Source organism: Bubalus kerabau, chromosome 2, assembly GCF_029407905.1.
Source record: "Bubalus kerabau isolate K-KA32 ecotype Philippines breed swamp buffalo chromosome 2, PCC_UOA_SB_1v2, whole genome shotgun sequence".
NCBI classification, from domain to species: domain Eukaryota; kingdom Metazoa; phylum Chordata; class Mammalia; order Artiodactyla; family Bovidae; genus Bubalus; species Bubalus kerabau.
The window spans coordinates 35,658,880-35,674,844 of record NC_073625.1 but is presented as its reverse complement, the minus strand read 5'-3'; the positions used below and the strand labels follow the sequence as shown (position 1 = coordinate 35,674,844).

Here is a 15,965-nt window from a genome sequence, read left to right as displayed (position 1 = left end):
CATATGCACCACAACTTCTTTATCTACTCTTCTGTCAATGGACATCTAGGTTGCTTCCATGTCCTGCCTATTATAAATAGTGCTGCAATAAACATTGGGGCACCTGTGTCTTTTTCAAATATGATTTTCTCAGGGTTATGCTCAGTAGTAGGATTGCTGGGTCATATCACCCTTGACATAAGTCACAGCAAGATCCTGTTGACCCACCTCCAAGAGAAATGGAAATAAAAATAAATAGGACCTAATTAAACTTAAAAGCTTTTGTGCAGCAAAGAAAACTACTTTGTTTTTGTCATTGTTTAGTTGATAAGTCCTATCAGACTCTTTTGCAACCACATGGACTATAGCCCACTAGGGTCCTCTCTCCAAGGGAAGTTCTAGGCAAGAATACTGGAGAGGGTTGCCATTTCCTTCTCCAGGGGATCTTCTCAACCCAGGGATTGAACTCCCATCCCCTGCATTGGCGGGTGGATTTTTACCACTGACTCACCAGGAAAGCCCTAAGAAACTATAAACAAAATGAAGACAGCCTTCAGAATACGATAAAATAATTGCAACCAAAGAAACTGACAAAAGTTTAATCTCCAAAATATACAAACAGCTCACGCAGCTCAATATCAGAAAAACAAACTCAATCAAAAAATAGGCAGAAAATCTAAATAGACATTTCTCCAAAGAAGACATGCAAGTGGACAATAAACACATGAAAAGATGCTCAACATTGGTCATTATTAGAGAAATGCAAATCGAAAATACAATGAGGTATCACCTCACACAAGTCAAAATGTCCATCATCAAAAAAGCTACAAACAATAAATGCTGGAGAGCATGTGGATAAAAAGGAACCTTCTTGCACTGTTGGTGGAAATGCAAATGGATTCAACCACTATGGAGTACAGTATGCAGATTTCTTTAAAAAAACAAACAAACAAAAAAAAAAAACTAGGAATAAAACTGCCAGTTAGTTTTTTTTATAGGATTTCTCCAAAGAGCAAACTTCTTGGGCATTTCTTGTTAATTAATTACATTCTGTCCATTGGACAATAGGAAACATAAACTACAGTCAATATATCTCTCAGAAGCAATCACTATTCTGATTTTTGTCACCATCCATTGTGAGTTTTGTATGTTCTTGATTTTCGTGTAAATGAAAACAATTTTTCGTAGCTGAATAGTTTTTTTTTTCCACTCAGCATTATGGCATTAGGAGCAGTACATATTACCACATATAGGAGCAATTCATTCCTTTTTATCGCTATTAATAAACATTACAGATGCATATTGGGTTTTTATGAATAAACTATTACAACTTTTAAAAATATATTTTGGTGTTATAATCATACATTTCTGAATATGTCTATATAGTCACGGTTAAGTAAGTAATGCTACATAGTTTTTGAAAGTGGTCACACAAATTTAAATAACACACTGATAATACATAAAAATATCAGGCATTCTGCCATGTGGCACTACCTGATCTTTGGACTATAGTCACTCTGGGGTAGACATATCTCCTGAGTTTCAATTTACATTTCTCTTGTGTAAAATACTTTGAGCTACCTTTAATTTGCTATTTGCCTTTAATAGCCTCCTTTTTTTTTTTTATGTTTATCTTTATTTTATTTTTTTTTAATTTTTATTTTATTTTTAAACTTTACATAACTGTATTAGTTTTGCCAAATATCAAAATGAATCCGCCACAGGTATACATGTGTTCCCCATCCTGAACCCTCCTCCCTCCTCCCTCCCCATTCCATCCCTCTGCGTCGTCCCAGTGCACCAGCCCCAAGCATCCAGTATCATGCATCGAACCTGGACTGGCAACTCATTTCATACATGATATTTTACATGTTTCAATGCCATTCTCCCAAATCTTCCCACCCTCTCCCTCTCTCACAGAGTCCATAAGACTGTTCTATACATCAGTGTCTCTTTTGCTGTCTCGTACACAGGGTTATTGTTACCATCTTTCTAAATTCCATATATATGCGTTAGTATACTGTATTGGTGTTTTTCTTTCTGGCTTACTTCACTCTGTATAATAGGCTCCAGTTTCATCCACCTCATTAGAACTGATTCAAATGTATTCTTTTTAATGGCTGAATAATACTCCATTGTGTATATGTACCACAGCTTTCTTATCCATTCATCTGCTGATGGACATCTAGGTTGCTTCCATGTCCTGGCTATTATAAACAGTGCTGCGATGAACATTGGGGTACACGTGTCTCTTTCCCTTCTGGTTACCTCAGTGTGTATGCCCAGCAGTGGGATTGCTGGATCATAAGGCAGTTCTATTTCCAGTTTTTTAAGGAATCTCTTTTAAGAAGCACATGTTTTCCTCTTTAGTTGCTGATTAAAAAAAAAATACATGAAAGTCCATTCTATATTAATGAGATGGAACTATTAGCACATATGAATTTTACTGATCCCCAAGTAGAGTGTATGGAAGGAATTGCAGAAAAATATGTTAACTGGATACTCAGAAGAGCTCGATTCCCTTATCTGACTTTGCAAGTAGTGAAAGTATATGAAACCCAAGACCTTTAATTTGAAAAGCTCATGGCAGATGCTGCAGGACTGCTTCTGTGATAAATGTGTGCTGGGAAATGGACACAAGACAGGGTTGCCAGGCAAAATTAATGGTATTTGTGTCCCAGCTGAGTCATAAGTATTACCAGATTCTTGCCAATTATTTGAATTAGGTTGGATAAAGACAGGAAAATCCATAACATGATTAAACAGCCTTTTTCTCTTCTTCATTTTTTTCCTCTCCACTAGACACCCTTATTTTTATGCAGTGGACTTTATCATCAAGTTTTGTCTGAGAATAAAATTGGTTTCTGTGCAAGAATATAACCTGGTATTTATTTTAGTGTAATATTCAAAATTTTGGGGGGGAGGATAAGGGAATTATTTATACAGATATATAAAATACTCTTAAACTAAACAACCATTTTCACAAATGAAATTATATAACACTAGTGTCATCACTAAATATTTTACAAATAAACAGCAGTCTGTTATTCTTAAATTAGTTCAATCACTTATTCATTGCATATAGCATGTCTAATTCATTTATTATAAAATATCCCCTTAATATATAATATTCATTCTCATGACTTTCAGTTTGGTGAAATTCTCAATTTAATTCTTGACTTTCCTTTCTTCCACACCATGGTGTCAAATCTAATGTCATCAAATTTCAAATAAGCAACATGTAAGTAATACTATCTACCATGAACTAAAAATTTAACTATTCAATATACCAGAGATAAAATAAGAACATAATATAACTTTCATCATTAAAGAAAACTAGCTTACATGAAAAGCATGCAATCAAGTAATCCTTATCAAAAGTAATATGTATTTTAATATTATTTGATAGAAACATGCATAATTTATAAGCTATTGATTTTTCTATAAGAGCATAGTAAGACATATTTATAAATAAGAGATGATATTTGAAATGATTCTTGAAAAAGTCAAAGGACATTACTGGTAAAGTGAGCAGGGTAAGCTGAGGAAAAGTATGCCATGCTCAGAGGAAAAAAAATTAAAAGAAGTAGGAAAAAAAGTAGCAAAAATATGTAGAAAAGAAAAGAGACATATTGAACTTTCAAATATATATATTTCACATACTTTCATAATTATACATGTCTATAAAAAATGATATGTAAACCTTTAAAAAATATCTTAATTGTCTTAATAAGAAAAAATGAAAGTTGAGAAACTATGCGGTATAACTATTTTGTATAAAAATAAAGTGATAATTGAAGTCACACTATGTATATATGAAAATATACATGAATAGATAAGAAGAGATAAAGAGTGGGTAGCGTACAAATCAGCTTAACATTACTGGCTGGAAGGGAGAGTTAAGAAAACTAATAAAAGAGTGAGACTGGAGACTTCCCTGGTAGTCCAGTGGTTAAGAGTCCTCCTTGCAATGCAGGGGCGTGGCACCGATCCCTTGTCAGGGAACCCAGATCCCATACGCCCTGAGGCAACTAAGCACGTGTGCCACAGTTAGAGGGCCTACCTGGCGAGCCCAGGCGCCGCAACACATATCCCACACGATGCTATGAAGATCTGCGCCACAACGAAGACCCAGGCAGCCAAAAACATTTTTTAAAGTGCCAGACTCATTAAAGGATGTGTCTGTAGTATAAAAAAAAAAAGCAACTTTAAATAAAATGATTCCAAGTACTTAAAATTTATAACAGGATATTCATAAAATGTTAATGATGATTAACACTTTTTTTTTTAATTTTAAATTTTTATTTTTTTAAATTTTATTTTATTTTTACACTTTACAAAATTGTATTAGTTTTGCCAAATATCAAAATGAATCTGCCACAGGTATACATGTGTTCCACATTCTGAACCCTCCTCCCTCCTCCCTCCCCATATCATCCCTCTGGGTCGTCCCAGTGCACCAGCCCCAAGCATCCAGTACCGTGCATCAAACCTGGACTGGCAACTCCTTTCATACATGATATTATACATGTTTCAATGCCATTCTCCCAAATCTTCCCACCCTCTCCCTCTCCCACAGAGTCCATAAGACTGTTCTATACATCAGTGTCTCTTTTGCTGTCTCGTACACAGGGTTATTGTTACCATCTTTCTAAATTCCATATATATGCGTTAGTATACTGTATTGGTGTTTTTCTTTCTGGCTTACTTCACTCTGTATAATAGGCTCCAGTTTCATCCACCTCATTAGAACTGATTCAAATGTATTCTTTTTAATGGCTGAGTAATACTTCATTGTGTATATGTACCACAGCTTTCTTATCCATTCATCTGCTGGTGGACATCTAGGTTGCTTGCATGTCCTGGCTATTATAGACAGTGCTGCGATGAACATTGGGGTACACGTGTCTCTTTCCCTTCTGGTTACCTCAGTGTGTATGCCCAGCAGTGGGATTGCTGGATCATAAGGCAGTTCTATTTCCAGTTTTTTAAGGAATCTCCACACTGTTCTCCATAGTGGCTGTACTAGTTTGCATTCCCACCAACAGTGTAGGAGGGTTCCCTTTCCTCCACACCCTCTCCAGCATTTATTGCTTGTAGACTTAAATGTTTACTGTGCTGTCAATGCCTAGGATATAGAGCTAAACAATAGCCTGGCAGTTTTGTTTCTTTACATCTATCTATGTCTCTGTACATCTACCAGAGAAAATATGCCTTGAGAGATTCTTATAATTGCTAAAATTTTAAAAAATGAATAATTTTTTTTTGCTTCTATATGATACAAACAAACAGATTTAGTTAAGTATTCTTTCTGGTTAAGAAAAAAATAAATTGGCCCTTACCTGGGCAAAATGTTTGCATTTTCAACCAGCTTGATATAGCAACTCCCTCAGTGCTTTCCTATTAAAATTACCAAATTTGTCATCTTCACTCTTCTCATAAAAATGGGGAAGTTATTGATAATTGGTATCTTTTTTGCATTAACTTATTGGATTGGCCATTGACAAATGAACTAAGAATTATTACACTGAAATATTAATATTATTAGCATCTCAGAAAGCAATGTGCATGTTGTCTCCCTTAAACTGACTGTATTCCAGGCATCTGAAATAGATAGAAAGACATTCTTTGGAACTGGATTAGAGAATTTCACCTACAACTTTTTTGTAACAAACTGTCTAACATCTAATATCTGGTACTTAAATATAAAAAATATAAATGACAGAAATTTTCTGGATTTCCTTTGTTTATTTTTTTTTTTACCTAGGCTTTACTGCATAGTGATAAATTGTGTTTTATTGTTATTTCTTTTGAGTATATTAGAGAAGATAATATAGATCACCAAACACACAAAATGATTCAAAATATTTCTACAATATTGCTTTCTAAACAGCGCAAAATAAAGTGAAAATGATCAGTTACTCAAGGAATATAATTACTCCAGACTCCACTGATAATTCTGCTTGAATTCAGGTTCAGGGATGCCAATATACTAAACAGTTACTGTATCCAGATTAGGAAGACAAGCCACACCGGAGCAAGCACACAGATTTTGAAGATACCCCACCACCTTACAACAGCAATCCTTTCATCAGGGCCATTCAGCCCTCTGCCTGGGTCCAAGACTAACTGTCCTATTTCCTTGACCATCCTTTATACCCAAAGACCTCATGCAGAAAATGATATTCTAGTGCCAAATATTCATCAGCTGCAATCTCACTTATATTATTTTCCTATAGGTTACATTTTTGTGAGTATAAACCACAAAATAAACATACATTATAATAGTACCTATGAATATAAGATTATGGTGTTCACATTTCATTTTTATTGGATTTTTTAAAAAATCTATAATCTGTAACAGGGAACTGTAAGGTTTAAAGAAATAGAAAATTTCAGATACAGTAAATAGCTTTTCAAAGTATTAGTTGAGCTAACTTCTAAATTCAGTGTCTCTCCCCTCAAAATGGAATATGCTTGTTTTTTCATATTTCTTAACTCATGGATGTGCTCAGTCACTCAGTCATGTCCAACTCTTTATGATCCCATGGACTGTAGCCTGCCAGGCTCCTCTGTCCATGGGATTTCTCAGGCATAAATACTGGAGTGGGTGCCATTTCCTTCTCCAGGGAATATTCCTGGCTCAGGGATAGAACCCATGTCTTCTGCATCTCCTGCTTTAGCAGGTGGATTAACTCATGGAAGCTCTGATTTATTCTATTACTTTTGAGTTTAGAGGAAGAACCACACTACTGGCCATGGAATCTTGCTTCCCTGAGAGCAGCAAAAAAATAGAATAACACAAAATGAAGTGTGAGGCAGTTACTATCTCCTGGAAGAAGCCTTGATATTAAGATAGAAAAAAACACCTGTGAATCAAGTTGTCTCCCACCTATCTCCAAGGTAACAATTCTGAGGCTGCTGGTTCCTCAAGGTCTTTCTGAAAGTTATTCAGCAAAACCAAGGGAACTGGCACTTCTTCAAAATCTGTGACCAGCTCAGTAAGAGGTCGCCTCACTATGTATTCATTTTCTCCCTTTTCTATTTCAGTTTGCTTTCCCCCTCACTGTTATTGTCCTGAGATTACATTGCCCAATAAAACCATAATATATATCTCTGTCTCAGGTTGGAGAAGAAAATGGCAATCCACTCCAGTATTCTTGCCTGGAGAATCCTATGGACAGAGGAGGCTGGCGGGCTACTGTCCATGGGGTCGCAAAGAATCAGACATGACTGAGCGACAGAACGGCACGGTCTCAGGCTCTACTTTTCAGAGCCATGGCCTAAGGTAGAAAGTCAAGTTAGCTGTTTAACAGAAATAGCAGACCACCCTTGGCTAAAACTGTTCAGGGATAGTGTTAGACTATTTAATAAAAAAATTATAACTGACACACTACTCACAGGATGGTAAATGAAATGCTGAGGAGGTATATTTTAGTTTAAGGGGATTAAAAGACCATGATGAACTATTTTAAAAGTAACACATTTTTGTATAAGGATGACAAAAACTAAATTGAGATAAATTGATTAAATATCAGGTAAGCATGTGACCATATTTAATTCAAGAAAAACCTGATCATATATCAACAAATAAATAAAAACATAAATCTAAATACCTACTTAAGCTCAAAGATTGTTCAACTTCAAACATTAAAGACTGTTTCTTTGTTTCTCCATCTTTAAATCAAAGATGGAGAATATACACAGTTAGACTAAAAAGGAAACACCTTAAGAGAAGACTATTTTGTACATATTGCATATTTTAGAATATTTAAAGTTTTTTTTTTTTAAGAAAGACACAAATGAGATTGTCAGTCATATTGAAAATTACAAAAGGAAAGAAATAACTGAATGATGCCTCAGGCACTGAATGTGGTTTTTTCATCTAATCATAGTTGAAATGATTTGTATGATTTCATTTGCTATCAAGCTTGAAAATTTTTAATAGCTTTTGAGTGGCAAAATTTCAAAATATTGTGTATGACTGATCATGTGATGCAAATATTTTAAAATGCATTCTGTACTGAAGTTATACATACATCATACTAAATTGTCCATAAAAGAGAAAAATAAATCATTTTAACTTGTTTATATGATGTTATTTTCTCATATGCAATATTCTTGAGGTTATGAAATATTAGGGCTTTAAATGATATGAATCCATTATGTTTTCACAACTGTCCAATTGCCTAGTGTTATGAACACTGTTGAGTGTGTGTGTGTGTGTGTGTTTGGACAACTATACATACAAGCTACCTATGCTATCAATATTTCATTCTACTTAGCTTGTTAAATGCATTTCACACCGAAAAAAAAAAAAAACTGTGATAATTGATAGTTATAAGGTACATTAATCCATCATATAGTGCAATTCTGAGTTGGCATCTCAAAATTTTCCCTTAGAAATATTATGTTTTTGGATTTTTTTCCCAAAAAATCAAGGAAGTTACTATATAATATTTTAATTACTTGCAGGGAAAAATATATTCTGTACTTAGGTAACTCATACCTAAAACAAACCTAGTGATATGCATATCTAAAGATAAAATTTGCTCATATAATGACAAAGACAAGATGCTGGGGTCTGGGTGCCAATGGTCTTGTAAGATAAGTATACGGAAATGATTTTCTTGGTTTCTAAAGTGGTTCAGGAAAAATTCTTGTATACCAAAGCATAGTGTCTATTATGTGCTCAAAACCATAATTATTTCAAAAGCAGACATTTGACAAAACCAGATAATTAGTCAAGTACAGCTGGTATAAAACAGTACTGGCACAGATACTGCTATCATTAAAATTCTGGCAAACTATCTTGTAAGAAATACCCTTGGGCAAATCAAACAAATTAAACACCTAAGTAATTCTTTAGAACCTAAAAGGAAGTGTACATAAAAGACTCCTGATTTTGCTGCTAAATATAAAAAGCCCTAACAACATAAAGAGCAATGCAACGTTCTTTATTTTGCTGTTTATTTGAAAATCACCTTACATTTTACTTACTCAGAATTTCAGTGTATTTTACTTAATTCAGAACACTTTTTTTCCCGAACTCAATTATTTTCATATTTTTTGTTAGTATTCTGTATAATCTACATACCTATTTTCAAATTTCTTTCCCTCCTTTAATGCTGTCTTATTATATATATATTATACATACAAAAGATGGTATAAATTACATATATCCCTTAAAGAACAATTATAAAGTGAATACTTGTGCACACACTGACAAGGTTGAGAAACAGAATACTAAGTGAAGTCTGAAGTCCACTGTGTGCCTGGATCATGATCCCCTCTCTCCACCTCAGAGTGATTCTGGAATTTTCTGATTTATTGCTTTATTTTACTTGATAGCTTTATCATAATTATATAACTTTTTAAAAAGTTTATATGCTGCACTGCATGTTTTTAATACCAGCTTGCACGTGTGCTAAGTCACTTGGTCATGTCAGACACTGCCTGCCAGACTCCTCTGTTCATTGGATTTCTCAGGCAAGAATATCAGAGTGGACAGCCATTTCCTTCTCCAGGGGACCTTCCTGACCCAGAGATTGAACCAGCATCTTCTGCATTACAGCAGATTCTGTACCATCTAAGTCATCGGGAAGCCTTAATGCCAATAGTATCATTCAGTTTGATGAGATTCAATAAAGAAAACGCTTCACTTGGGCCAAGTGGAGTCTTCACTTATTTGGGGAAAGGGCACTGCTAGAGAAAGGCCAGAGAAGGGTCCTTAAAAGTGTAGACTGGAGGCTAGCTTCCCTTCTTGTGGCAGTCTAAACATATTCCTAATTTTTTGGTTTGTACAGTTCAGTCGCTCAGTCGTGTCTAACTCTTTGGGACCTCATGAACTGCAGCACGCCAGGCCTCCCTGTCCATTACCAACTCTCGGAGTTCTCTCAAACTCATGTCCATCGAGTCAGTGATGCCATCCTGCCATCTCATCCTCTTCGGTGCTCAGCTTTCTTCACAGTCCAACTCTCGCATCCATACATGACCAATGGAAAAACCATAGCCTTGACTAGATGGTCCTTTGTTGGCAAAGTAATGTCTCTGCTTTGGAATATGCTATCTAGGTTGATCATAACTTTCCTTCCAAGGAGTAAGCATCTTTTAATTTCATGGCTGCAATCACCATCTCCAGTGATTTTGGAGCCCCCAAAAATAAAGTCTGACACTGTTTCCACTGTTTCCCCATCTATTTCCCATGAAGTGATGGGACCAGATGCCATGATCTTAGTTTTCTGAATGTTGAGCTTTAAGCCAACTTTTTCACTCTCCTCTTTCACTTGCATCAAGAGGCTTTTTATTTCCTCTTCACTTTCTGCCATAAGCGTGGTGTCATCTGCGTATCTGAGGTTATTGATATTTCTCCCAGCAATCTTGATTCCAGCTTGTGCTTCTTCCAGCCCAGCTTTTCTCATGTACTCTGAATATAATTTAAATAAGCAGGGTGACAATACAGCCTTGACATACTCCTTTTCCTATTTGGAACCAGTCTATTGTTCCATGTTTGTACACATTTAGAATTAGATATCATTTTCATAAGCAAAATATCTTGAAATTTATAAGTGAAAACTTTATCCCGTCTTATGATTTTTGCCATCCAATATATACTGTCTGATATGCCTAACACTGCACAAGGATTTTCTAAAAATTGACCATTACTTACATTCACTCTGGGTCCTTATGCATTAGATGCTTCTCATGCAAAATGGATCTTCTTTGAGATTTTTTACAACATAAGTAGACAATTCAGTCCACTGACTTTTAATATGATTACTGTTATATTAGACTTTAATTGTTAGACTTAAATTGTTAAACCTATTGTTAGACTTAAATCTAACAATGTGTTATTGGATAGTACCTAGCACTACTTTCCATTCTTTATTTTTGCATTTCAACTTTCTTCTTTACTTGACTTCTTTTGTATTCATGTTTACATTTATTTCACTACAACTTTTATCTTTTTGCTTGCATATTATATAGTTTATGTGTAATCTCTTAAGGCATAATTTGTGTGTTACTTTAAAAAGTCTATTATCCAAAGATTTTAGCAGCTCACAAACACATTATAGATTCTTAAAAATAACATTTCTGCCTTTATTGTGTTTTCATTAGATTCATCTGACATATCATGCAGTTTCTGATTTATAAAAATTTATTTGGTTATATTAAGTATGAGGAGAAGGCAATGGCACCCCACTCCAGTACTCTTGCCTGGAAAATCCCATGGACGGAGGAGCCTGGTAGGCTGCAGTCCATGGGGTCGCGAAGAGTCGGACATAACTGAGTGACTTCACTTTCACTTTTCCCTTTCATGCATTGGAGAAGGAAATGGAAACCCACTCCAGTATTCTTGCCTGGAGAATCCCAGGGATGGGGGAGCCTGGTGGGCTGCCGTCTATGGGGTCGCACAGAGTTGGACACGACTGAATTGACTTAGCAGCAACAGCAGCATTAAGTATGAAGATTTCACTTCTGCATGGAATTATTCTATCTCTCACCTACAAGTTTAAACATATTAGTGATTTTAACATCTATGCTTGATTTTAACATTTATGTATCCTCATGTCTATTTCTAGCATTCTTTTTTTTTATCTTTTCCATTAATTTTCTATTATTTGGTCTAATCTTCAATTATGACTAGCAATTTAGATTTTTTTTGTTTTCTTTATTATTATTTGTTTTTATTATAGCCATCCATTATAAATGTTAAATAGTATATCATTCTTTTTTTGGCTTCCCTACACAGCATACTGTATCTCAGATCCCCAAGACCAGGGACAGAACCCCCACCACCTGCAGTGGAAGCATGGGGACTTAGCCACTGGACCACAAGGAAGTCCCAGTAATTTTAATACTGGGCATTAAGTATGAAAATAGTTAGGAGACTAGATAAAATTATATTAATCTAGATATGTATTTCCCAGCAGTCAGTTACAGGAGAAAACTGCCACTTCAGCCATTCATGGGATTAATTTTAATGCTTGGCTCAATCATTCTAAGATCTAATTATTTTTATTTGTCCTTCATGAGGGTGTGGAGATACTACAGGATCTCAAAGAAAAGTCTTTTCTAAGAAAGCCTCATTTACGGCAGGTGCTGAACTCTACCTTTCTCCTTACTCTTTTGAGATTGCTTAGTTTCCCAGTCCCCTCACTTAAGACCACTCCCTAGTTGGCTAGCCTCTCATGAAAGTGAAAAGTGAAACTGAAGTTGCTCAGTTGTGTCCAACTCTTCGTAACCCCATGGACTGCACCCTACCAAACTCCTCCATCCATGGGATTTTCCAGGCAAGAGTACTGGAGTGTGGTGCCATCACCTTCTCCAGAAACAGAGCTTAGAAATTGGTAAATGCCTCAAGTGTTACATAATTGGTAAATGTCTCAAGTGTCACATAATATTGGGCTCACAATTATGCATTAAATTTTCCTATAGGACTTTTTATAAAGACTGTACTTTAAAAAAAATTAGTTTTACAATAAATTGAGAGGAAGGAATAAAGATTTCCCATAAACCCTGTTGCCCACATACGTATAGCATCCTCCCATTATCAACATTACTCATCAGAATGACATATATATACATACATATATATTATATATATATAATATTTAACCAAGTATGAACCTACATTGACGCATCATGATTATCTAATGTCAACAATTTAACTTAGGATTCATTCTTGGTGTTGTTTAGTCTATGGATTTACACAAACTTGTAATGACATATATCCATTATTATGATATTATACAGAGGAATTTCACTTCCCTAAAGAAACTTCAGTTCTCTGCCTATTCATTCCCTTTTCTCCTCTCACCCCAGAAAAACAACCAATCTTTCATCTTCTCCATAATTTCACCTTCTCCAGAATGTTATATAGTTGAAATCATATATTTTGTAGCCTCTATTGTGACTTTGCTAAGATCATTTGGTTTTCTTTGGAAGTAAGATGGATATTTGACCTCTTTTCTACCAAATATGATATTGTTAGAATTAACTCATCTTTCTTGAATTATTTGATCATTTTATCATTAGGCCAACTCAGTAATGAACATGTTTTATAGAACATGGATGATGACCACCCAATAGAATACACTGAGGCTCTCTTTATTTAATATGCATGATTACAAATTCTGTTTTCATGTAAAAATTATTATATCTTAGTGAAGGTTTTAGTTGTTCAGTTGTATCCGACTCTTTGCAACTGCATGGACTGTAGCCCACCACTCCCTCAGTCCATGGAATTCTCCAGACGAGAATACTGGAGTGGATAGTCATTCCCTTCTCCAGGGGATCTTCCTAACCCAGGGATTGAAGCTAGGTTTCCAGCACTGCAGGCAGATTTTTTTACTGTGTGTAACTTGGCATGAAAAATGAAGGTTTTCATTTATTGGGTTTTCTAGTTTTATAGGAAATTTATTTTAATCAGTTTTTTCAATAATTTTCATAACAAATTGTGACTACTACAGTTTTTTTTTTTTCTATTTCTTGAAAGAAAGGTAAAAGGGAAACCTGTTAAGGTATAATACCAGCACTGACCCCCACAATTCCTACAAATTAAGAACTGCAACAAAGATTAATTTCAATATCAGTTGTGACAAATAATGTCTCCATTCTTTGAGATAGCACAGTATGTACATATATACACACATATTAATATATATATACACATGTGCACACATATTTCAAAGAATGAAATAGTCATGGACACTCTGCTTGTAGTGGACATAATTAACAGAAAAAATCAATATCCCTCTGGCATGCACTTTCATCAAGGACTCTATTTAATAAGATTCTCTCTTGAAAATTAACAGCGGTGCAAACACTTCCTCTAATTTCCAAAGTCATTTTGTCATTATTATTTTACAAGAAATTTTAATAAGAAAAAATAATACTACATTTTGGTTGCATAGTACTAACACAAGTACCTCAAAATTATAAATCAATACACCTCAAATTAGAAAGGAGTGTATTTTTCATTAACAATAAAAAATGTCAGGTTATTTTTTTCTCTTTTTAGGGGTACTGTGCCTGCTTTATCCTTGCTGGCCCCACCACCCCAAAGAAGGTCACTATTGAAGCCTGATGACACGGACAGTAGAGAAGGGGCTGATGGTGGTACAGGGATGTGGAAGGTGAAGGAGGTGGTCTTGATACTTTGTTTAAGGAGCAGGCACACTGCTCTTATTTATACTGTGTGTTTATGGGGATCTGGCCATAACAATGGTCATGAAACCCTGTCTAAGCTTCCCCTTGAGTCTATTTAGCAGTGAGAAAATTCTTCTATGACCACTTCCCTGAAAAGAGAGATCTTTCAACTCACAGAATACTGAGGAAGCTAGTAGGGAGAGAGTGGGATCTGCCTGAACTGTAGTCAATCCCAGATTGCAACCAACCTGAGGAGATCAGGAGCAGATATCAAAAGCTCATGCAATGCTGGCCTGGAATTTTCTTGAGTATATTTCTCAAAAAATTGGGCTGCTGTTGGAATGTGGAATGATTGACTCTAAGTAGTAAATGAGGAGGAGGGGCTGCCTCCAGGTACAACTGAGAAGTCTGGGATAAATAATACACTCCTTTTGTGCTATAGGGGAGTGAGGGATCATAACAACTTTGATGATCAGCGCTTATAAGTATATGAATACAAATGTAGACTCTAAGAGTAGACAGAGGAGACAAGAGGGCTCATCATCTTTGCTGTCCTAAAATTTATCCGATAGTCATGTACAAATGTGAGAGTTGGACCATAAAGAAGGCTGAGCACTGAAGAATTCATGCTTTCTAATCATGGTGCTGGAGAAGACTCTTGAGAGTTCCTGGGACTACAAAGTGATCAAACAGGTAAATCTTAAATGAAATCAATCTTGACTATTCATTATAAGGACTAGTAATGAAGTTGAAGCTCTGATATTTTGGCCATCTGGTGCAAACAGCAGACTCATAGCTTTGGGAAAGACTGAAAGCAAAAGGAGATGCAGGCAGCAGAGTATAAGATGGCTAGATAGCATCATTGGCTCAATAGATATGAATTTTAGCAAACTCAGAAAGATAGTGAAGGACAGGGAAGACTGGAGTGCTACAGTCTATGGGGTCACAAAGTGTTGGACATAACTTAGCAACTGAGCAACAACACTAATATATATGCATTAATAGATGATATTTGTTTTTCTATTTCTAGCTTCACTCTGTGTAACAGGCTCGAGTTTCATCCATCTCACTAGAACTAAATTAAATGTGTTTCTTTTATGGTTGAGTAACATTCCATTGCATGTATATGTGTGTATATATATATATCATGACTTCTTTATCCATTCCTCTGTCTATGGATATCTAGGTTGTTTCCATGTCCTTGTTATTGTAAATAGCACTGCAATGAACATTGGGGTACATATGTCAAAAATGGGGAATGTTTCACAGATTTGTGTTATTCTTATGCAGGGGCCATGCTGATCCTTTTTGTATCATTCCAATTTTAGCATATGTGCTGGCAAACTGAGCATCCTCTGATATATTTTAAATAGTATTTCCTCAGCCAGGTTTTTTCTATGCTGTATTTAACCATCAATTCTTGATGCTTTTGAACTGTGGTGTTGAAGAAGACTCTTGAGAGTCCGTTGGACAGCAAGAAGATCCAATCAGCCCATCCCAAAGGAAATAAGTCCTGAATACTCATTGGAAGGACTGATGCTGAAACTCCAATACTTTGGCCACCTGATGCAAAGAGCTGACTCACTAGAAAAGACCCTGATGATGGGAAAGATTGACAGCAGGAGGAGAAGGGGACAACAGAGGATGAGATGGTTGGATGGCATCACTGACTCAATGGACATGAGTTTGAGTAAACTTCGGGGATTGGTGATGGACAGGGAGGCCTGGCATACTGCAATCCATGGGGCCACAGAGTTGGACACAACTGAGCATCTGAACTGTCTAACTGTCCTTAGCCAAACGTAAAGTTTCTTTCTTTTCTAAAATCCTGTACT

At 35.6% G+C, this 15,965-nt stretch overlaps 1 non-coding gene across 1 annotated transcript; it reads right to left on the bottom strand.

Annotated features, from left to right (window-relative positions):
- Positions 1 to 15,377: 15,377 nt before the first annotated feature.
- LOC129645112 (U6 spliceosomal RNA) lies at positions 15,378 to 15,482 on the bottom strand. Its single transcript, XR_008711206.1, has one exon. It is a non-coding gene; the product is annotated as a U6 spliceosomal RNA (small nuclear RNA).
- Positions 15,483 to 15,965: the final 483 nt, after the last annotated feature.